The sequence below is a fragment of the Haemaphysalis longicornis genome, unplaced genomic scaffold, assembly GCF_048455015.1.
Source record: "Haemaphysalis longicornis isolate Haplotype H1 unplaced genomic scaffold, Haemaphysalis longicornis Haplotype H1 scaffold_37, whole genome shotgun sequence".
NCBI classification, from domain to species: Eukaryota; Metazoa; Arthropoda; class Arachnida; order Ixodida; family Ixodidae; genus Haemaphysalis; species Haemaphysalis longicornis.
The window spans coordinates 2,609,567-2,632,820 of NW_027526355.1; the positions used below are offsets into that span (position 1 = coordinate 2,609,567).

Here is a 23,254-nt window from a genome sequence, read left to right on the forward strand (position 1 = left end):
CAGCGGGCTTCAAGTGCAGGCTTTGCTCCATCGGAGCGAGCAGATTGCGTGCCGAAAATCCGACGCAGCTGCTCAGTGAAGTCGGCCCAGTCAGATATGCCACCTTGGTTGTTTTGGTACCACGTCTCGGCAACGTTAGTCAAGTAGAACCTGACGGTCTGTAGCTTAAAAGTGTAGTTCCACCCATTAAATTGGCTGACGCGGTCGTACTGCTGAAGCCACTCCTCGACGTCGTCACCGCGAAGGCCAGCGAACAAAGGAGGTTCGCGCTGGCGGCAGGTCACCATCCATGCGTGGGCAGTAGCGGCGGCATTCTGCGCTCCTTCTTGCTCCATCGGGCGGGTTTGGGGTAGTACAAGGCGTCCTGAACGAAGCTCCTGGGGTGCAGCCGGCTCAGGTAGAGGTCGGGGTCGAAGGCAACCTTCACCACTCGTAAGAGGAAAGCAGACTGGAACAAGGGAACGGTAATACCAAGGCACGTCTCTTTACTCAGCCCGCAGGGTACTCGGTGACACAGCAGAACGAGCCCAGACGATGATGGTAGTCTACAAATGATGACTGGAATGGGTATGTACAGGTGAGAGATTGTTCCCACTAACGAATAGCAATTAATTCATTCCATCTTCATGAGTGAAGACACCAATGAACGCTGACAATATATATATATATATATATATATATATATATATACATATTTCCCCAAACATAAATATTCACACTTATATAAGGCGAGGAAGGCCTATACACCGACTATACCAGAACATGGGCTTTAAAATTTAAATTGCACATTTACAAAACAAAAGATTTTGGTACATATACAAAATATATTTGTATATAAACATACATATATATATATATATATATATATATATATATATATAGTTGTATATACAGATATACAAAATATATACAAAAGTACATATCCTATATTTACAGCCAGCTGAAACCTCGCACGGGCATCAAAATAAAATTAATGTGGGTTAAGGAGGCTTGTATTTATAACACAGTGTGTGGGAAGAAGACGGAATGAGCAGTTAAGTAGCAAAGGCTCCACACTCGTATTATCAGTCAATTTTGCTAGGTGTCTTTATGCAAGGGTATTCTCATGCTGTAAGTAAACGTTTTTGATTCTTTTATTTCTTGGGGTATATCGTTCCATATTTTCGCCCGAATGAACTGAAGCAGTCGCTGCCCTTACACATTACTAACAGGTACCACGTTGAGGTTGCCTGCAGCAGAACTTCCTGTTTTGTGCAATGAAGAATAAAATATCGAACTGTCTAAAGGATGACTATAATTTATTTTACTGTATAGCAATTCAGTTGTATTTTTTAGACGTAATTTATTTATTTATTTACTTTCTTAATTATTTTTGTATTTATTTATTTTTTTTTATTTATTTAGTTAGTTATTTATTTATTTATACATACTGCAGCCCCTAATTTGGGTCTATGGCAGGAGTGAGCATTCGGGGAACAAAAAATAGCAATAAACAGGTCAACACAGCAATAAAACAAAAGAACCGTTAGCGCAAATCAGCAAGCCAAGTAAAAAATTTTCCAGCGGAAGCTAGCGAGTACCACCAGACAATCCAATCCAGAGTTCGGCAGTGAAAGGGAAAAACTAAATTTGAATGCGTTGGTTCGACAATGGTAAGGCTTGATATTAAGGTGGTGGTTACTTCTAGTTGTGGACGGCGAGGCAAATGAGGTGTAGGTATTGTCGGACATGCGATATTATGAGCTAATAAAACAGTAAAGCAATTTCATAGAATCCTTTGGTCGGCGCATGCATAGTGTGGTGAGTTCACGAGAAGACACGGCAAGGGAAGGTGAAAAGTAGCGATCATAGCCATTACAAATAAATGTGATAGCTAATATTATCACTTGATCAATTGATAAAATGTCAAAAGTTGAAGAGCGTGAAAAAGGGGGTTGCTAGGTGCGTCTCGTCTTAAGCGTGTGCTTGTTCTCAAAGCCTGTTTTTGTAGTCGACGTATTGGATTAAAATAGGCATTGTACGTCCAACCACATGAAACCACGCAGTACGACAGGTGACTATTGAATTAAGCGTAATAAAGAGTTCTAGTATTTTTATATCAAATAACTCACGGGCTTGCAGTAATGCGTAGCAAGCAGATGCTAGCTTTGCACAGACAGCATCGACATGATTCTTCCAATGCAAATGAGCATCCATAGCAACTCCTAGGTATTTAACTGAATCCACCTATTCAAGCAAGCAGTTGTTCACTGATGTTTGACCAGTTCTGTTCGAACGTACTTTTTTCGAGAAATAAACATCATATATTCTGTTTTTTTGGCGTTAATAGTGAGTCTGCTAAGCGAAAACCACCGAGCAATGGTTTCTAATTCCATATCGATTCTTGCTGGTATTTCCAGTTCGTTATCACCGGTTACGACACGCGCCATGTCGTCGGCGTACATTACTAAATCTGCGTGCATTAGTGCTTTGGGAAGGTCATTTACAAATAATGAAAATAGCATAGGCCCCAGCACCAAGCCCTGCGGAAAGCTCATGCCCACTAGCTGTGGGGTTGAGCTGATATCGTCCATCACAACCACTTGCTGACGATTTGCAAGGTACCTAGAAATGAAGTAGTACATTTTATCTTTGAATCCATAGCGTTGTAATTTCTTCAGCAAGATTTGATGATCGACGGTATCAAAGGCCTTCTTTAGGTCTACAAATACGACTGTAGCAAGTTTGTTGCCATTTAGTGCCTTGTTGATGATTTGACTGAGCCTGATTATAGCAGATGAAGTGGAATGCTTTGAACAAAACTTGTGCTGTTGTGGGGAAAGGATTTGGTATGCATCAAGAAACGAAGTAATGCGTTTTGCAAGAAGGTTTTCAAAAATTACATTATTCGCACCTACAACTGAAATTGGCCTGTAACTTGACGAGTCTGAAGTTTCCCCTTTTTTATATATCGGTGTAACCTTGGCCATCTTCAGCGAAGTGAGATAGACACCATCTCGCAAACAGTGGTCAAACAAATGGCATATGATGGGGCTCAGAATGGCTACATTATCTCTAATTAGACGCGTAAAAAAGTTGTCTATCCCGGCCGCTTTGCTTAGATTTATATTGGAGACCACAGACGTTATTTGTTGAAATTCTGTGTCGTGAAATACGAAACTCTTAGCTATATTGCTTGAAAATGATGGTTCATCAATACCGAACTGAAAATGTTTTAACAAGAAGAAGCCTATGGTTGTAAAATATGTGTTAAAAGATTGTACGCTATTTTCACTATATTAGCTGGGGCCATACTCTACGCAGTGCCTTTCCCGGTGGTTTCCATAATTATCTTCCAAATTTTTCCGGTGTAACCGGCTGCCTCATGAATAAGGTGCGCATAGTACTGTTTTTTCTGCGTTCTCAGTGCCGACACACAAATCTTGTACTGCCGTAAGTTATCCTGCCTAGCTTTATTTCGTCGCCATTTGTGCTACCAGTAATCTTTCTGTTCAAGCATTTCAAGAATCTTACTGGTGATCCAGGGGCATAATGGGTTCTTATTTGAACTTTTTGGGACTCTGACACTGCTTTTAGCTTGGGCGTTCATAAGGGCATGAAATAAATTTACAGCCTCTTTTTTAACGTCCTCATTAATATTATGAGCAGCCTTAATAGCCAATATACGCTCCCGTAGCTGTTGGTGGCTATTTCGGTAAGAATGTTTCAAGCAACTGTGCTGGGTGTCTGTTCTCTGTTCAAGCTTTACAAAAAGAGGAAGGTTGTCTGCAATAGGCTCGTGAAAAACGCCTGCTCATACACCAGTTGGGATGTTTGTTAATGCACGGTCAATTAGGGTGGCCGTCGTTCTGGTGATGCGCGTGGGCATTGTAATTAGGTTTCGGAAATTATAGGAATCTAGCAAATACTGATAATCTCTATTCGTTGTGCCACAGGAGTCGATATTAAACTCGCCAACAATCACCACAGGAGCATCGTTGTTTAAGGTTAACGTAGACAGAACGGTTTCACGTTTGTAAAGACTAGAAGCTAGGTTGGAATTCGGAAAGCGATAGACTACGCCAATTGTCAGTGAACATTCTACTGCGACAAAAATAGCCTCAAGATCTACACAGCTGCACGATTGAGATGGCATGATAGTGACAGTATGCAGAGTTTTAACAAAAGCTGCCACAACCCCGGCGCGGCTGTATGTGGCACGCGGGATAGAAAATGCGGAATAGCCAGGAATGACCGCAGTTTCGCCTTCTTTAAACCTCGTTTCCGATACCGAGATGACGCCGGACGCTTTTTAATGTTGAGAAAGATAAGTGATGAACAAGTTAAGATTTTTCCTTATGCTTCAAGCATTACAATAAAAGATGAAAAATTCTTTGCTTTTAAATAACCTATCAGCCCGTTTACGGGTAAGGAGCATGAGGAAGAAAGTGGTGCGTGCAGGAGATTAGATACGAATGGTACAACTCAGGCGAGTTTAGAAAGATCATCTTCACATTCCACGTGAAGGACCTTACTGCCGTCCCATTTCCACATCCGTATTCTGCCATCGCACACCCAGGCAAACTTGCAGTTGTTTTCTCGTTTCGCCTGAATTCCTTTGCCCAGCAGTACTTTATTTTTAGGGCATAGGTGTTCACTGGCATAAATCGGGTCATTTGACTGAAAGCCCAGCATGGACGCGCTCAATCTGGCTTTTTTAGCAGCAAGCAGTACTTTATTCCGGGGTGATCTTGAAAGGAATTTCACTACGATGTTTGGGAGACCTTGGTTGGAACGCGGTGTACAGCATCTATGTCTTGTGCTGAAATTTGTACGTTCACGCAGGAGCCGACCTTGTTAAGTACACTTGTAAGGTCATCGTTCTCAACTACAGGAACTCCCTTCAACTCAATATTGTTCCTTCTACTGTACTGTTTTGGATCGAGTAGCTGCATCTTGGTTTCCTGGAGCTCTTTCTCGAGCCTTCGCGTTGCGGCCTGAGTGTCTCAGTTTTGTTTCTTCAATTCGGCAACCTCTTGCCGGAACAAATTCATGTAATTTTCAAACTCATCAAAGCTTTTCCTAAATATTCCACGGAGTTTATGACAGATGCGAGCACAGCTTTGATGGCGTTGTTAGAACCTCCACGCTCTTCACCTCAGTCTTGAGGTCAGCAATCGCCACCATTAATCTAGTTGTCATTTCAACCAAAACCTTTGTGATTTCATTTATGCTTCCGGGCGTTTTCTCGCCCTAACCCTTAGCAAAATCTGCGAGAGCACAAGCCATGGCAGCAAATAAAATGCAAGAACAATTCCACAGCATAGGCACAAGAACTTTTCAGAGCAGACCAGCAGGCGGTCTTAAAAAGTGACTACCATGAAAGAATACAGGCGTCCAAATAGCAAACCTGCATTGAATGGGCGTGTGTGTACGTGTGTGTGCGTGCGTGCGTGCGTGTGTGTGTGTGCGCGTGCCTGTGCGTGTGCGTGCGTGTGCGTGTTTGTGTGTGTGTGTTGGTGTATGTGTGTGTGTGTGTGTGTGTGTGTGTGTGTGTGTGTGTGTGTGTGTGTGTGTGTGTGTGTGTGTGTGTGTGTGTGTGTGTGTGTGTATTGTCGCGTACAGCAAATGCACTTTTGGGGGTGTAGATGAGCTTTACTAGAAGGAGCAGCGTAGAAGAACGCTCGTGACCGAGAAGCACTCGAGCTGCGAGAGCAAACCACTGACGATGATGAGTTCCGGGTAGCATTCGTTCGTCGTCGTCGTCGCCTTGGCTGGGATGTCATAAAAATAAAAGTTCGTTCACATGCTTGTGGGTACGAGTTAAATTTCACCTCTCCATCTTCTTGGCGAACTGATGGAGACGAAATAGTGATGTTCTTTTGATGGGCGAGCCGAGAGGACGATCTCGACTCGCTCCGATGACCGACGACCGATGCTTGGAGCGGGTGAGGGATGAGGACTGCCTTCCTTGCTGGATATTAGGTTTATTTACACTATTTACATTACTCCAAATTTACATCAGGTCAGACTGACGGTTACATTGTCACTTTGACAGCACCAGCCTGTTCGGCCGAGATTTATACGGAACTAGATCCCCTCTCGACCGACCCCTGGCAAAACCCAACACTCCGGTTTTGATACCAAAAACCCGCCTCCAAAAAGGGGCCGTTTAGGAAAGAGAGAAAAACCATTCAAACAATTAATAGAAACCATTGATTGGCCACAGGAACCAGCCAATCACACATGTGTCCCCACCTGCGTTCACGTGACCCAACCCTCTCTCCTATGCACTCATAGTGCGTTTCCCACGCACGCTGTTGCACCCGACACGCAAATACAGGACGTCTGCGGTCTAAAGTGGACACACCATTAAGTTCAGTGGGCGGCTTCTGCTCAAAAGCCAAGCCAACGGCTTGGAGTGGTCTTCGCGCGGCTAACCTCTTCCTGCGTCCTCGCCTTGGCGCCTTGTCTGCGCGCGCGCCGGGGCAAAGAGGGAGTCGTTGCTAATCCCCTCCCAGACTAAAGGGGCGCCGCCGCCTGCCTGAACAGCCCATGGGAAGAGACGCTGCCATCCCAGGCGACCGTCGCCGAGGCGAACGACCCGTCATCGAAGAGCGCCCGGCGACGGCTTTGCAAATTCTCAAAAACCTACACCGGGCGCCTTTTCGACACTATGAGACACACCGTCATTCAGCTTCTCGCCAGCTTGTCATGCCGAATGACCCAGCCACCTCCGACGCGACAGAGGTACTCAGGCTAATCGCCTCCGTCTTTTGACACACAACAGGACGGGCACAAAACACGCTCTCCGCGGCTCCGAACTTGGCGTCCGTGCGGTTACATGACAGGGACACGGGATAGCCGCAACCAGCGTACGCGACGCCGAACATGAGCCACCGGCGGCTTTCCTTAATTAAATGAGGAACCCGAACTTAACACCTCCGCACTAAGAATGTTATCCGTACACTAGCTGTACGTACAACATTAACTCTCACTGCACGTTATGTCTTACTGCAGAGCCAGAACTAAAAAAACACTCAAGCCGTTACGCGAGTACAATACAAAGTACAATACAGTACAACAATACAAAATTAACCCGGTACACACCAACCCAACCAGCACAACGCGCCGGCCAACTGCACCAAAAACAGGTACAACACGGCATACTCAGTGCCTTGGCCTAGCCATTGCTTGCGCAACATCAAACAGTAAACGAAGGCGCTCAACTACAGGGCCCGTAAGAACGAACTCGTAGCACCCTCTACCATTAAAGGCAACCAACCCCACGAAGGGTATAAATGTTCAAACTTCACAACTGAATGAAGGACACCATTTACTCTTAAATGTTACGTGAATGCAGGAGCATTCTTTCACCATAAGGAAAGGAACAGACACCCGAACAAACCCAAACGGACAAAATGAGGCTAGTCCTGTACAAATAAAAAAACGTCTAAGGAAGTTCAGCGTCTCTTCACGCACTCGCGGACGCGTGTTCTTTCAGAATGCACCAGATTGCTCATCCCGGTTGCGGTTCACTTGCTGTCCACATGCGATGCACTGAAAGTTCATTTTTCAGTACTTCAAACACTAGTTCGCACACAAGCGCCACAAGGGGCCCTACTTGCACATTCCATGGCCCACCATGACCACATGCCAATGAGCGCAAATAAAGGAACGCGCTCGCCATTGTACCCAGAGGTAAACTCCCTACCGTGCTGTAACAGCGGCTCTACTCCTCAAGAAGACAGCGTTAAAACCACCCAGCGGCGCTACTTGCAAATGACACGTCTTACGACAGCTGAACGCAACCAACACCCGCACACACCAAAGAATAACAACAACGGGAAGAACGACAGTACAGGTAAAACTAACAGAAATCCTCATCTGAGCGATCTCTACACACCTAGAGAAAAAAAATACGCTAACAACTAAGTGTGCTGCAAACAACACTGACCCGTTCTGTCTAGCACTGCACACTATTCAGCGCAACCCCCCCCCTTTCTACGGCGGCACACACCGACCGTCGCACAGAAGCTGATTCCGTTTCATGCACCACCAGCTGATTGTAAACAAACCCTGGGGTGGCTCCCACTGTCCCGTTCTCCCGGGGGAAAAGGAACACCCTACTCGGCGGTAGCGCGTACGACGATGACGCACCTGCGCCGCCCCACCTGCCGCCGCCTTCCGCGTCCTTGGGCCCGTCGGAATTGACCCACGTGCAAGACGCCGCGGGTGGCCTGCAAATTCATGCTTTGCGCACGGAAGCTCAACGATTAGGCGCGCCGTTCCGCTGCCCTTGCATAACCCCTGCGCTTCCTCTGCCTCCTCCGAGATAAGCATGCTTTCTGCAGCTTCGCTAGATCTCTGCATTAGCTCATCCACGAAGGGCTCCTCGCGTTTGGCCGCGGACTGTATGTCGGCGCATGGAGCGGTGTTACTCTCAACACTTCCTTGTGCTGCTTCGGCAACAGACAGCTGTACATTGCGTACCTCCACAGAAAGAATTTCCGAAGCTGGGACAGCTGTCTCGCGAGATCCCGTGATGTCATCTGTGGCAGTGGGAACGCCAAGGGGTTTCTCAACAACTGGACTGGTTTCAAACCCCTCAACTGCATTCCCACTCTCTTCATCGTGCGGCATTCGAAACGCCCATGATGGAACAAAGACTGTGAAAATATTGGTATCCACTTCGAGTTTACCACTCCTGCGAAGCTTCTTTTCATTAGCGATCTCCGCTCTTCCTTGGGCTAGTTGAGCACTGAGCTCCTCAGCCGTCCATACGGATGGGCTATCCGCGCCCCGACTACCCGCTAGCCTTGCTTTTTCTAAGGCGTACTGAGCATTTTTGAGAGCTAATTCCGCTCTCAACTCCTCAATCTCGAGCACAATGGCACTAGCCTTCCGGCCGGTGCCGCGACATCCCTTTAGCATAGTGGCCATGGTGAACCCGGAGAAAACACATCAGGGCCCACCTGTGCCCGCTCCGGGTTCGGCCGGGTCGCAGTGTCGCTGGTGCAGCCGCTCGTGGACCCGATGCGCCGCTCTCGCCGCTGGGATGGGGCCGTGCTCCTTGAGCCAGAGCTCACGAGGCCTCCCACTGAGGTGTCGCCTCGTTCAACCGCGTTCCGCCGCCCACGAGGCCTCCCGCTGAGGCGCCGCCTCGTCAAACCGCGACTTCTGCCGCCCTGGGCCGGAGCCCACGAGGCCTCCCGCTGAGGTGTCGCCCCGTCGCCATTGAATTGCGGCTGCTGCCGCACTGTGCCGGAGCTCACGAGGTCTCCCACCGAGGTGTCGCCTCGTCAAACCGCGGCTTCCGCCGCCCTAAGCCAGAGGTCACGAGGCCTCCCGCTGAGGTGCCGCCTCGTTGAAACCGCGGCTTCCGCCGCTTTGGGCCGGAGCCCACGAGGCCTCCCGCTGAGGTGTCGCCCCGTTGCCGTTGTATCGCGGCTGCTGCCGCACTGAGCCGGAGCTCACGGGGCCTCCCGCTGAGGTGCCGCCTCGGTGATGCTTGGAGCCTGGCTCGTTGCTGGTCGGAGCCGTACCTTGCATTGAAGGGGTCCCTCCGCAATGCCCCACCAGCTCCAACCCATGGTCGTGGTCATCCTGCCGACTGCGCCAGTTAAATTTCACCTCTCCATCCATCTTCTTGGCGAACTGATGGAGACGAAATAGTGATGTTCTTTTGATGGGCGAGCAGAGAGGACGATCTCGACTCGCTCCGATGACCCACGACCGATGCTTGGAGCGGGTGTGGGATGAGGACTGCCTTCCTTGCTGGATATTAGGTTTATTTACACTGTTTACATTACTCCAAGTTTACATCAGGTCAGACTGACGGTTACATTGTCACTCTGACAGCAGCAGCCTGTTCGGCCGAGATTTATACGGAATTAGATCCCCTCTCGACCGACCCCCGGCAAAACCCAACACTCCAGTTTTGATACCAAAAACCAGCCTCAAAAAAGGGGCCGTTTAGGAAAGAGAGAAAAACCATTCAAACAATTAATAGAAACCATTGATTGGCGACAGGAACCAGCCAATCACACATGTGTCCCCACCTGCGGTCATGTGACCCAACCCTCTCTCTTATGCACTCATAGTACGTTTCCCATGCACGCTGTTGCACCCGACACGCAAATACAGGACGTCTGCGGTCTAAAGTGGACACACCATTAAGTTCAGCGGGCGGCTTCTGCTCAAAAGCCAAGCCAACGGCTTGGAGTGGTCTTCGCGCGGCTAACCTCTTCCTGCGTCCTTGCCTTGGCGCCTTGTCTGCGCGCGCGCCGGGACAAAGAGGGAGTCGTTGCTAATCCCCTCCCAGGCTAAAGGGGCGCCGCCGCCCGCCTGAACAGCCCATGGGAAGAGACGCTGCCAGGCCAGGCGGCCGTCGTCGAGGCGAACGACCCGTCATCGAAGAGCGCCCGGCGACGGCTTTGCAAATTTTTAAAAACATGCACCGCGCGCCTTTTCGACACTATGAGACACACCGTCATTCAGCTTCTCGACAGCTTGTCATGCCGAATGTCCCAGCCACCTCCGACGCGACAGAGGTACTCAGGCTAATCGCCCCCGTCTTTTGACACACAAAAGGACGGGAACAAAACACACTCTCCGCGGCTGCGAACTTGGCGTCCGTGCGGTTACATGAAAGGGACACGGGATAGCCGCAACCAGCGTACGCGACGCCGAACATGAGCCACCGGCGGCTTTCCTTAATTAAATGAGGAGCCCGAACTTAACAGTACGTGAACGTTTAGTTCATGCAGACTATGTGGACGACCTTTGGACGACGACGATGGCGCATTGTGGAAACGCTGTCCGCCTGAGTAACTGCATACGTGACGTCGCTAAGTTGATGTAGTACTCTGTAGGGCCCGAAGTAGCGCTTTATGATCTTCTCGCATAGCCGTCTTCGCCTGATCAGACTCTATACCCACACGTTGTCACCAGGCTGGAAAGCGACGTGCCTGTGGCGAGCACTGTAAGCAGTAGCATAATGCAGCTGTTGTAGCCTGATTTCTTTCATGTCTTGTGAGCTGACACGCCTCTTCCGCGCGCTCGGAGAACTCCTGCGCAGTCGTGTCGTCACCCCCCCCCCTCGTCGTGAGGGAGCATGGCATCTAACATTGTGGCTGCCTCACGACCATACACAAGAGCGAATGGCGTCATGCGCGTGGTTTCTTGCTTGGCTGTATTGTTGGCACAAGTCACGTATGGCAGAACTTGGTCCCAACTCTTGTGTTGGTCGTCGATGTACATTCTCAGCATATCTGCAGGAGTTTTCTTTATCCTTTCGATCAGTCCGTTTGTCTGTGGATGGTAAGCTGTTATTTTGGGTGGGAAGTACCGGTGAGGTTCCTGACGGCGCGCACCAGGTATGCGTTGAATTTGGTACCCCTGTTTCTAATCACCATTGTTGGAGCTCCATTGAGCAAAACAATGTTTTCGATGAAAAAATGGGCCACGTCGAGAGCTGTGCAACGCTGTAGGCCTTTATTCTGCCGTATCGTGTAAGATAGTCCGTGGAGACAAGTATTCACTTGTTGCCGGCATGAGACGTAGGAAAGGGCCCAAGAAGTCCATGCCGATTTGTTGAGACGGTGCTTCCGGCATTTGGACAGGTTGATGTAAACCGGCTGGGCGTCCCGGCGGTGTTTTACGCCGCTGGCAGTCACGGCAGGTACGGATGTATTGCTTCACTGTCGAAGGAAGTCTGGGCCAGTAGTAGCTTGGGTCAGTAGTAGACTGCCACGACGACCAGCGATTGGGTCGTCGTAGCAGGCCTGTAGTATTTCTTGTCTAAAGCTCGCTCGCGGGAATAAAACAAGTCCACGTATGAACAGCTTTGGCTTGAGCGTATTTCGCCCTTCCAGAAAATTTAGAAGTGGCTGCAACTCAACATCTCCTCCTAGCCGATCGGACAAAGTTGTGGCGTCGATGACACGAAGAAACGCCGCGTCGTCATCATCTTGGGGTACAGGAAAGGCGACTGGATCTCGAAGCAGGCAGTCGGCGGCAGAATGTTGTTTGACTGACCTAAATACAACCGTCATATCGAACTCCTGAAGTGGAGCCTTCAGCAGGAGAGGCGACCAGTAGGGTTTTCAAAACTGGCCAACCAACAACGCGAGTGGTGGTCGCTGACAACTCGAAATGGGCTGATGTAGAGGTACCACCGGAACTTCAAGACCACCCACACAACAGCCAGGCATTCCTTCTCTGTAGCTGAATAGCTAGACTGCGCGCAGGACAGTGTTCGGCTTGCGTAAGCGACACCTCTCTTCGCGCCATCTTGCTATTGAATCAGCACTGCTCCAAGGCCAACGTTGCTGGCGTCTCTATGGGTTATGGTGGCGGCATCTTCATCAAAATGGTCGAGCACAGGCGGCATATGTAAGCGACACCGCAGGTTCTCCAAAGCAGCCTGCGGCTCAGGTGTCCAAACGAAGGCGATGTCATTGCGGGTGAGGCTTGTTAGCGGAGCCACGATGTAAGAAACGTTTGTGATGAAGCGCCGGTAGTAGGAGCATAAGCCTGAAAATCGCCGTACGCCCTTTTTCTCGGCAGGCGTCGCAACTTGGATAGGGTGGATACTTTCTCAGGATCGAGCTTGATGCCGGCGTGGCTGACAACGTGGCTCAAGAAGCGTAGTTCCTAGTACCCAAAATGACACTTTTCCGCATTAAGTGTGAGATCAGCTGCTCTTACAGCGCGAAGTACACAGGATAGTCTCTTCAGGTGTTCTTCGAAGGTTGACGAGAACACGATAATGTCGTCAAGGTATGGTAGACGCGTCTGCCACTTCAGACCGGAGAGAACAGTGTCCGTCATTCGTTCAAATGCTGCCGGTGCCGAACACAAGCCGAAAGGGCGCACTTTAAATTCATGAAGTCTATCTGGCGTTATGAAGGCTGTTTTCTCGCGGTCCCGCTTATCTACCTCGATCTGCCAGTACCCGGTCTTTAGATCTATCGACGAAAAGTAACGGGATGACGAAGCCCGTAGAGGGAGTCATTGATGTGGGGCAACGGGTACACGTCCTTCTTTGTCGCTTGATTTAGCTTTCTGTAATCAACGCAAAATCACAATGAGCCGTCCTCCTTTTTCACCAGAACGATGGGCGATGCCCACGGGCTTCGAGAAGGCTGGATGACATCATCACGCAACATCTTCTCCCCTTGGCTGCGAATTGCGTCCCGTTCGTTCGAAGAGACAAGATAGGCGTTTTGACGAAGTGGCCTCACATTATTATCAACAATGATGCGATGTTTTGTAAACGTAGTTTGACGGACGCCAGATGTCGAAGAGAAACAGTCCTTGAAGGTCGTTAGCCGCGTGAGAAGTGCGTGTTTTTCAATTAGAGGCAAGCCGGAGTGGATATCAATGAAGGCATCGGAGCTGGTTTAACCAGGTGCGGCGCCTCTAACGCTAAGGAGTCGTCGCCATCAGCTATGTCTTCGAAATAGGTAACTGTCGTGCCTTTGGCGACATCTTGGCGTTCATTGATGTAGTCCGTAAGCAGCAATGCTGCACGGCCAACGGATATTGCAACACGCCTCGAGCAACTGCGATGTCATGACGGCATAAAGTACATCAATTCGCTCTGCCATGCCGTCAACAGCGCTAAACATGTTGCAGTGAAATGAAACAAGCATGCAGGACCGCGGTGGTATGTTCACGTCGTCGTCGATAACCCGCAACGGCGCTCGGCATGCTGCGAGTTGTAGTAGGCGGTGGCTCGACGAGACTGTAATTAGGCATTCACCAATGTCAATGACAGCGTTGTACTCTCTTAAAAAGTCCACTCCTAAAATAAGGTCCTTGCAGAACTCCACGAGGACCACGAAACTGCCGACAAAATCAGTGTCACCACAGGTGATTCTGGCGGTACACGTCTCTTCTGGAGTCAATAAATGGCTTCTAGCAGATCGAATCTGAAGTCCAGACCACGGCATCTTCCCTTTTTTAACCGATAGGCAAGGGTCTAACTAATTATGGAGTAGTCTGCACCTGTTTCATAAAGAGAAACCACTTTATGTCCATCTATACCAATGACGAGGTCGGCGCTTCCAGCTTCGGCGAAAAACATTTTTGTGGTATCCTTTCCGTCGGAGACGTCGAGGGGTTTTGAATGTCCTGCGTAGGTAGGATACGAGCAACCCTGCCTCCAGAGGTTGCTGCTTTTAGTTTCCGCGTCTAGGGCGCGGGGATCTGCCTCGCCGTATCCCGCCGAAGTTCCGACGGTTAGGGGAAACGTCGTTCACGGTGTACGGTAAATCTGGCCGACGGCTCGGCGAAAGGTCTAGTCTCGCAGCAAGGTATTCCTCGGTACCAGGGGGTCTTTGCCTAAAGCTAGGCCGCGGAGCCGTGGGAGCGAATCCGGAAAGCCTAATTTCGCGCTGCAGACAGCGGCGGTAGATATGGCCTGCTTCACCACAGTGAAAACATACCGGCTGGTTGTTATTCGTGCTCCCGACGTCGGACTTCCGCATCTGTCCTCCAGCTGAAGTCTCCATTCGAGGCCGAGGATGCGGGCTCGTGTGCACTCCCTGAGTACAGGAATCGGTCTGGGGCACCCGTTGAGGCACTGAAATAGTCGGTACAGGTGGGTGACGACGAACAACTGACACATAGCTTGGTGGGAGCTGCTGCGGCTGGTGATCACGGCGCTCGGTGGTGGCGAATGACTCCAGCAGCTCCTGGCGAAATTTGTACCCAGTAGATAACCTCGCTTCATGGTTCTCTAGCCCCGTCCGTGCACCATGTTCGAGCGAGTAATGCAGCTTTTCACGAGCGTCCCACAGGTTGAACGATGCGACCTGCTAAAACTGCTCCAGCCAGTCCTCAACGTCCTCAAACACCTCAACCTGAAAAATGGCCGGAGTACGTGGCTGTAGGAGAGTTACATTGGGGGTAAGTGGTTGCGCCATTACTTGGGGTTATGGGGCTTGGCGTCTAGGTGCGGTGAAGTCAAGGTAACCGCACTCTGGAGACAGTCCGTGTTGGCGACGACTGGCCCGATGGACAGGTTTGGTGACTGGGCGAGGCCGTTCCGGGCTGGCCGAAGGGGTCCTTTGCATGAGCTGGTCGTGCTCAGCAACATCCACCAATGTTGCGTACAGCATGCGCGTTTGGGGGTGTTGATGAGCTTTATTAGAAGAAGCTGCGGAGAAGAATACTCTAGACCGAGAAGCACTCGATCTGCAAAAGCAACACACTGATGATGATGCGTTCCGGGTAGCACTCGTTCGTTGTCGTCGTCACCTTGGCTGGGATGTCACAAATTAAAAGTTTGTTCACATGCTTGTGAGTACGTGACAATGTATACATACATACACAAATTGAACGGGGTTGTCGATTTTTACCGCTGTGACCACGTACCTCCAGCTCGATTTTAAGGGCGGCTTCTTTCTGGAAACGCACGAATACACGTTCAAGAATATTCCACGCAGTTATCAATCATACCTGGGCCCAGTTCACCGGGATTGATAACCATTAAAAAAACTACTATGGTTGTGCGTTGCTTCTCCGCAAGTTGAAGAAGGATAATGCTCCTCCCTATTTCCGAACCGTTCGAATGCAAAACCTTCCGTACCGCAGACGCTGAATTCAGTGCGATTTCAAACTCCTGGCCGCCAATGTGCTTTATCCCAGGCAGTTATAATAGGTCGACCGTAGCTTCAGCCGCATCTATGGTGGCGTCCATTACTGTGCCCGAGGGCACGCCTTATATTTGTGAGCGCTTACACAAACAGCTCAGGAACAACAGGCCCCGCATGAGTGATGCTCTCGGCGCTGCCCTGCGCGGGACGGCGTCTTCCCGTGATGGCGACGCTTTCCAAGCCTCTCATTCGATTCAGCTGCAACGCCAGTAGCTCGAACAATTCTTGAACGAGAACGCTTCAATACAAGAGTTCTACACTACTCCAATCAGTGGCGTGCCTTATACTTATTCACCAAACATTTCGTGCAGGAAATTTGAACCTCATTCGACAAAAAGAAAATACTGGGCATGCTTTTGAAAGTCGCCTTTTTTTAGTAAATCTTATTTCTAAAAGGATGATAATTTAAAAAACTTCACTAGGTAAAATTAGGATAATAAATAAACGGGGAATAGTTGAGCCTTTTGAGGTTTGCGAATGGCATAGCATTTCTGAGTAAGACTGCAGAACACCTGCATACAATGCTTTAGGAACTACAATCACAAAGGCGGGCATGGAGCTAAAAGAAATATCAATAAATTCAGAGTAGTGAGAAACAAGCCCCCCAAAATATCTTCTTCAACATAGGAAACGAAACGCTAGAAAAAATTAAAGAATATGGCTACCTTGGACAGATGGTTCGTGCTGATCCGAATCACAAAAGAGAAACCCGGAGGAGAAGAAGGAGCGGCTCGGCAGCGGTAGGTAAGCGCTTCCAAGTAACGAAAAGTAAGCTACGACTGGGACTCAAAATGAAAATCTACAAGTAGTGCGCACCGACGTCTATGACAAATGGAGCTGAAACTTGGTGCCTTACTAAACAAATAGAAAGCAAACATAGGTTGGTCATGGATCTAATAATGTTAGGAGTAACATTGACAGACCAAAAACGAGCTCCGTGGATCACACAAGAAACTAGAGTAGGAGATATTATAGTTCAAATAAAAGAAAAAGTGGAATCGGGGTGCCATGTAGAGAGACGAACGGACTACCGGTGGACAGTTGGGGTAACAGATTGAATTCCAAGAGATGGGTCTAGAAGGGGAAGGCCATTAGCTTGGTGAAGGCCGGAAAAAATCTGGGTAAACTATAGACTCGAGCAGTGCAGGACAGGAGTAGTTTGAGGTCAGTGGGTCAGGCCTTCGACCTGGAGTAGGACCTGAGTAGGATGATTTAATTTAGGCATACCATACCTTCATAGGCGATAGCAACAATAGTCACTTAATAGCCGAAGCGAGGTTAGCTTTGTGTAACAAACAGATAATAGATATAAAGCACTTGAAAAGTGATGTTTCACGTTCGCGATATTAGAAGTGTTCACTTAAAAGGATGCTTCTAGCGCTGCTGTAAGGACAATGACCACGAAACTCACCAAACGATGACGCATCAGAAATAAAAATGGGGGAAATGTTGATAAAATTGTGCATCTTTTACTGCATCGCTTATAATATTGCTCCGGAGACGAGAACCACTACGTGATTGGGGGGGAGAAAAGGTGGTACGAGCAAGGCGTGCTGTCCTCTGTCATTGAACTTAGAATCACAGAAACAAAGTATCTCAGATACGCTGACAATTTTCTTCCTGCTGATTGACTGGCATAATGAAGCGGTCCGATAACGTGATGGTAATTGGCTACGGTCCGCCTAATTTTTGTTCTGATGTGCAAAACCGCCTTGCTACAACGTCAGTGTTTTAGCGGTTGTTCAGATGCAAACAGCTGTAACTCGTTTTATCGAGCCTTCACCAAAAACAATCAGATGAAAATAGGCCACTAAGATGACTATTTTATAGCGGCGGATTTTATTTACTTTTTATAGTTAGGGAATTACACTGAAGTTGCAAATGTTATAGAATTCCCGACTGCTTGCTACTAATGCATCGTCTATAATGACTTATATTATCAATAGTTGTCAAGTGTTGGGTGTTTGTGGGACGGAGACTAACAGCCCTACGTTTGCATGCTACGATAAAAATGGTCCTTTTAATGTTAATAGATATTCAAAAAGTCGTATTTCTTGCCATTAGCGCATTTTGATACCTAAATAGCCTTAAATTCGACTCAATATATTTTCTCTCTATTTCCCTGTAATTATCTGTGCGAAGTATATTTTATACAATTTCGCTTTTCATCCGCGTCGTACAGTGGAATGGCTCCAAATGGATTTCAGCATCTGTTCCCCCTGCGGTTATGGGTGGGCTAAATTAGCCTTGGTCATTTTACGTAAGCCTGCGGCTTGAGTTACGCAGAGTTATTTCAGCAACCACAATAACTTCTTTACTTATTTCAGGAAGGCCACAATGCGTTCTACTAGTGAAGGCCGGCGTTGTAAATAAAACTGTTCCCGGAGAGTGCATAGACGCATATAAAAAATTCTGCGGAGAATGTATGGTTGACGCCTTCATGCCTGACTGCTATGATTTTGAAGATGATGAAGCAACGTGTGGACCAAAGCCAACAAAGCGGCCGATCATACCGCCCGTCACGGTTCCCATCCCAGATTGGTGTTCCGCCCACTTGCCAAACTGGACAGGCTTCTAATTTTCTAAATGCAGCAAGCAATGTGGGTTTATAAGCTACCACCCTCGCTTATACACCAATACCAACGCCAAATAAATACCATGGTGCTTACCACATCAACTGCTGTCCATTTATGTATTTATATATATAGTCTAAAACCTCACACAGAGCGCGAAAAAATAAGGTAAGAAACAGAGACAAATAAGAAAAACATTAAAAATAAAAATAAAAGTTTTCTGATGTATCAGGAAGAGGACTTCCTTTCTTCAGTGTACAGAATAAGTTGGTTTTGGGGAGATATATATGCATAAAATGTAGCAACGGCGACGGCAGGGCAAGAGAAGGAAGAGTTTATGTATGGTGGGTTATGTATGGTGGGCAGCAAAAGAATGAGAGAAGTGGACGACGGAAAAAAAATAACGAGAACTTACAGTCACGCTGTCCCAGCATGAGAAAAAAGAGCCAAAGAAGAAAAGAAACAACGAAAAAAAGAAACATTTAACAAAGTAATTCCTCCTTTCCCCCGTGGCAACACGGGTAGAAGAGGGGTCAAAACAAGATATGCATGCGTTGAGTCGGCGCGTTAAACCCTACAATCAATCAACAATATATGCCCATGCACGTATTTGATCGGCAAAAAATCACAGTCGTCCGGAACGAACTTGAGAATACAACAACTAAAAAAAGAAACAGAACAGGAAAAAATTTAAAAAGGTCAATACTCATTCCCCCTCGGCAATACGGGTGAACGAGAGGGGTGAAAACAACATATGCCCTTTCACGCATTTGGCATAGGCGTAGAAAAAGATAAAGAAATCACAGTCGCGTGGTACGAACATGAGAAGAAGTACGAAGAAAAACAAATTAACAAGGTAATTGGTATTTTCAGTGTCGCGTGGCAACTGGGGGCAAGAGAGGGGTCCAATGAAGATATGCCCATGCACGCAAAAGGCGGACATCTGGCCATACACACCCGTTCTAAAATCAGGGTCAGGTGAATGAAATGAGAGTACTACACTTGGCTTCTGTTGGTGGGAGGCAAGTGTCGCACCCAAAAGCACAAGACAGGCAGTTTTGACAGAAAATGAGGGTAAATTTGTATACAAAGAGCAGAAAAAAGGAGGAAATAAAAAAAGGAGAAAAAAAGACGGGGTCAAACAAGTCATGAAAAGAAAGATAACAGAACGCAGGTGCACGCGTATGACGCGGAACCGGGCGGTACACATCTGGTCGGCACAAGGTACCAGTTCAGGAAACGCCGACACGGTCAGCAACGAATATTACGAAGCAGCATTACAAAAACGAAAGGGGAGAGGAAAGCAATCACACACTGTCGCGTGCACAAATTGTTTACAAGGAGAGAGTATCAAAGCTAACAATGGTACCACAGCCTTCTACCCAGAACATAATGTCCAGACTTGCTGGTCAAATTTGCTTTAGTTAAGCCACTGTGCGAAAAAACGCGGTGCTAGCACGAAACTATAACCATCTACGGGGGGTCGCCAACTGATTGGAGGATATTATCGAGGGAAAGAAATGAACAGGCATACCACTATCATAAGAAATGCAAACGAAATTTTAATCGGAGAAAAGACACCTCAATTTCTCCTAACTTTTAATGATGCCAAATGAAGCTGAGCTAAACTTATAAGTGAGTTATGACTCACCAACCTCGCTATCATGATGCGTTTTAAAACTATATTGAAGAATTGTTCAAAAGAATGACTAGGAGTGTTTACATGCTTTGATAGAGGCAAAGAAGGGGAGTTTTTGCATGAGAGCGGTGATTGGTAAACCGCCAACGAAAGGGTGTTTTAGTCTGGCCGATGTATGGTTTTCCGAATAGGGTGTATTCCAGCAGGTATACGACGTTGGCGGAATCACAGTTAAAGCGCCCTTTTACGTTAACGTAACAGTTTGAAGATGTGCTGGTGGCGCGCTGTGTGGTGGTCATTCGTGGGCATACCTTACACCGTGGTTTGTTAAAGGGCGTTGATGCTGGATTTGGTAAGAACGTCGCCGAAATGTTTGCTCGTCTGTAAACAACGCGTGACGGCTCGGGAAATATTCTTTTTAGGCGTTCACTTCGAGCAAGGCTATAGCGATGTTTTTTAGTACGGATACAAGTTTCGGAGAAGAGGCCCAATGGGTCAAAACCAGGTTTAATTGTGGATTGGGTTTTGGAGCTTGTTTCGGAGAATTTCGGTGCGGTTCAACTGGTTAGCTCGTGCAGTCGCGTCATCGATCACCTGCTCTGGATATTTTTTGTTCAAGAGAGGGGTTTTAAGTTCTCTGCACGTAGAATTGGAATCCGCTTGGACTGTGCAGATTTGCCTAAAACGGTGAGATTGGGTATAAGGTGTTGCAGTCTTGCAGTATCTGACATGACTGCTGTGAACGTCCAAATACTGGCGCGTGTCCATAGGTTTCCTATAGAGATTAGTCTGAAGCCTGCCCTTATGCTGTGCGCAGAGTAGGAATGAGAGAGAGAGTTAGTAGGATACGCAAGGTTAAAAGCCTCAACAAACGCAAGACGTTCCATTTCACCGTGCTGCCATACCATAAATATATCATATATATATATACCTTTTTTAGTACAGTGGCTTCAAATTTTGGGTTGCGAGGAAGTTGGACTCTAGATATCCCATAAAGATATTCGCGTATATAAGGCCCGGTTTTGGTTCCCATTGACGTTACGCTGACGTGCACGTAACTGACACCATCAAACTCAAAATTTTTAAGCTCAAGGATAAGGTGAAGGAACGTTTTAAGGGTGAGAGAGTCGATAGGTTTGTCACCCGCCGACCGCTGATACCCACAGGATACAGCGGTGATTCCATCCGCATGCGGTATGTTTGTGTATAGCGACACGAGATCCAAGGTAACAAGCAAACAGTTAGGAATTTCAATCTTCATGATATCCGAGAAAAAATCATTTGCATCCTTATTGAAGAATGGAAAGCTGGGGGAATGTCGCGAATGAGAGAGTCGACATAGCGCGAGAGGTTCCCGGTGACAGCACCAATGACAGAAACAAGGGGGGGACCTGGGTTGTTATTTTTATGAATCTTAGGGTGAAGGTAGAATTTACCGGCTACTGGGCTTAAGAGGATAAGATAACGCCCAGTTGTTTCAGTTATTTTCTGATTTTGAACACGCTCAGTTAGTTCATCTTTGGCAATTAGCTTATAATCATTAGTGGGATCACTAGGCAGTAATTTTATAGAACGTAGATTCTGATAGCTGTCTATGAGCCTCGTTGACATCGTCAGTTTCGTCGAGGATCACGATGGCGCATCCTTTATCGGCCGGTTTGATTACTGTTTCTCGGCAACCTGCGAGTTTCTATAGGTCTTTGTTATCCTTGTTTGTGATGTTACGGCGGAAAGAGATTTGTTTTTGGTATGGTGCTTGTACACCGCAACGAATGGCTTTAATGTACATGTCGAGGCATGTATCGCGCTGAGTGAGAGGGGTCCAGTGCTTATGGCTAGTTAATACAGCTCGGGCTTGTTGGTTGGGGGTTGGTCATGGAAGTACTGTCGCAGTCTCATATTCCTGGCGAAGTTATCTAAGTCCATAAAAAGACATTCATCGAAACCGCAAGTTCCCGGGCAAAAGTTCAGACCTTTTAACAGGGCGCTCATCGGTTCTGTTGACAGGGTAATACTACACTCTTAATCTGGATCCACATAAGATCCACTTAGTAACTGGAACTTTTTTGCAAAAAAGTTCCACTTATATATTTGGAACCGTGTTCCACATACCCTGAAAATGTAAGTGGAACAGTGCACCACATATTTTTGCAGCTAAATTATCTGGATCGGCGTTCCAAATAAAAGTATACGGATCACTGTTCCAAATAAACGGGTAGTGTAAGTTACTGGAACACTGATCCACGTAAAATGATTATGGATTTATCCGGTGCGCCGTTCCAGGTACCTTCAGACCAGCTGTTTATATAAAACGGTGTTCCGATAGACGTTGAGAAGCTGTCTATGGGACTTCACTTTTCCAATATATCTGCTTTCCTGTTGGTATAAACTGAGGTCATTTGCCAGGCTGGCAGATGCATTGGTATCAGAAGGAAACCGCAAGCACCATTCTCACGCAGCCTTGACATATGGCCCACAGTGATACCAACAATTGGAAAACAGAAACCGCGCAGCAGTGTGGTCCCTGACAGTTCCCAACAGTTGCCTATCGGAGCACAGTTCTATATAAAAGCTGGTCTGAGATACCTGGAACGGCACACAGAGACTTTGGCTTGACCCGCCGCATCCTGTTCTGGGTTTTCGCTGCATGTAAAAGAAACAAGACTCGCATTAAAATACATACCAAACCAACTATTAGCACTGATACTATGCTTTTCAAAACACTAAGCAAATTTTATTAGCTCGTATTATTGCGTACATTTGAGATACGGAGACATATCTGTTTCCACTTGGGCAGAAAATGACCAGCGTACAGGATGAAATACCAAAACGATATCAAGTGGCCAAAACGATCTAAGTGGCACTTTCCTATTTTCGCTTATATTTGCCATTCTTTTTTGCTAAAAAAACATGGGTAATAAACATGGCTTTAAGCGCAACCGCGTCACAAACAGACTTGTACATCTACCCTCGCACTAACTCAAAAAGAATTACACAACAGTGAGCATAAAATATGCTGTTTCATCACATGAAATCAGGTACCGCAAATGCGGAAGTACCCACAGCGCTTGCCATACCATGTTTACGCATCCCGGTTCCAAAATATGCAGTTTGCTATTAAATTGTAGGGAAAAGCCAAAAATACAAGCCATACACGGTTGGATTATCACAAGACCTGCAAGAGTGTAGGAAAAGAACACCCGAGCCAATACTAACAATATAACATTTGCACAGAAAAACTTATCGGAAGCATGTGGCACTATTGCACAACTAAAACACATCGTATATCAATATCAAGCTAACTGCAATATCAAGCTAACTGTAGCCAAAACCGACTATATACGCGCCCTGAAAAAGCCTTTCACTGAAGCCGCGTTTCTTCCCCGACAATATGTAGC

At 47.4% G+C, this 23,254-nt stretch overlaps 1 long non-coding RNA gene across 1 annotated transcript in view; it reads left to right on the plus strand.

Moving 5' to 3' along the window:
- Nucleotides 1–18,286, plus strand: part of LOC144177993 (uncharacterized) — a 140,723-nt gene extending 122,437 nt beyond the window's left edge. The window contains exon 5 of the long non-coding RNA XR_013323907.1: nt 17,972–18,286. This is a non-coding gene — a long non-coding RNA (uncharacterized LOC144177993). The remainder of the gene's footprint in view (nt 1–17,971) is intronic.
- Nucleotides 18,287–23,254: the final 4,968 nt, after the last annotated feature.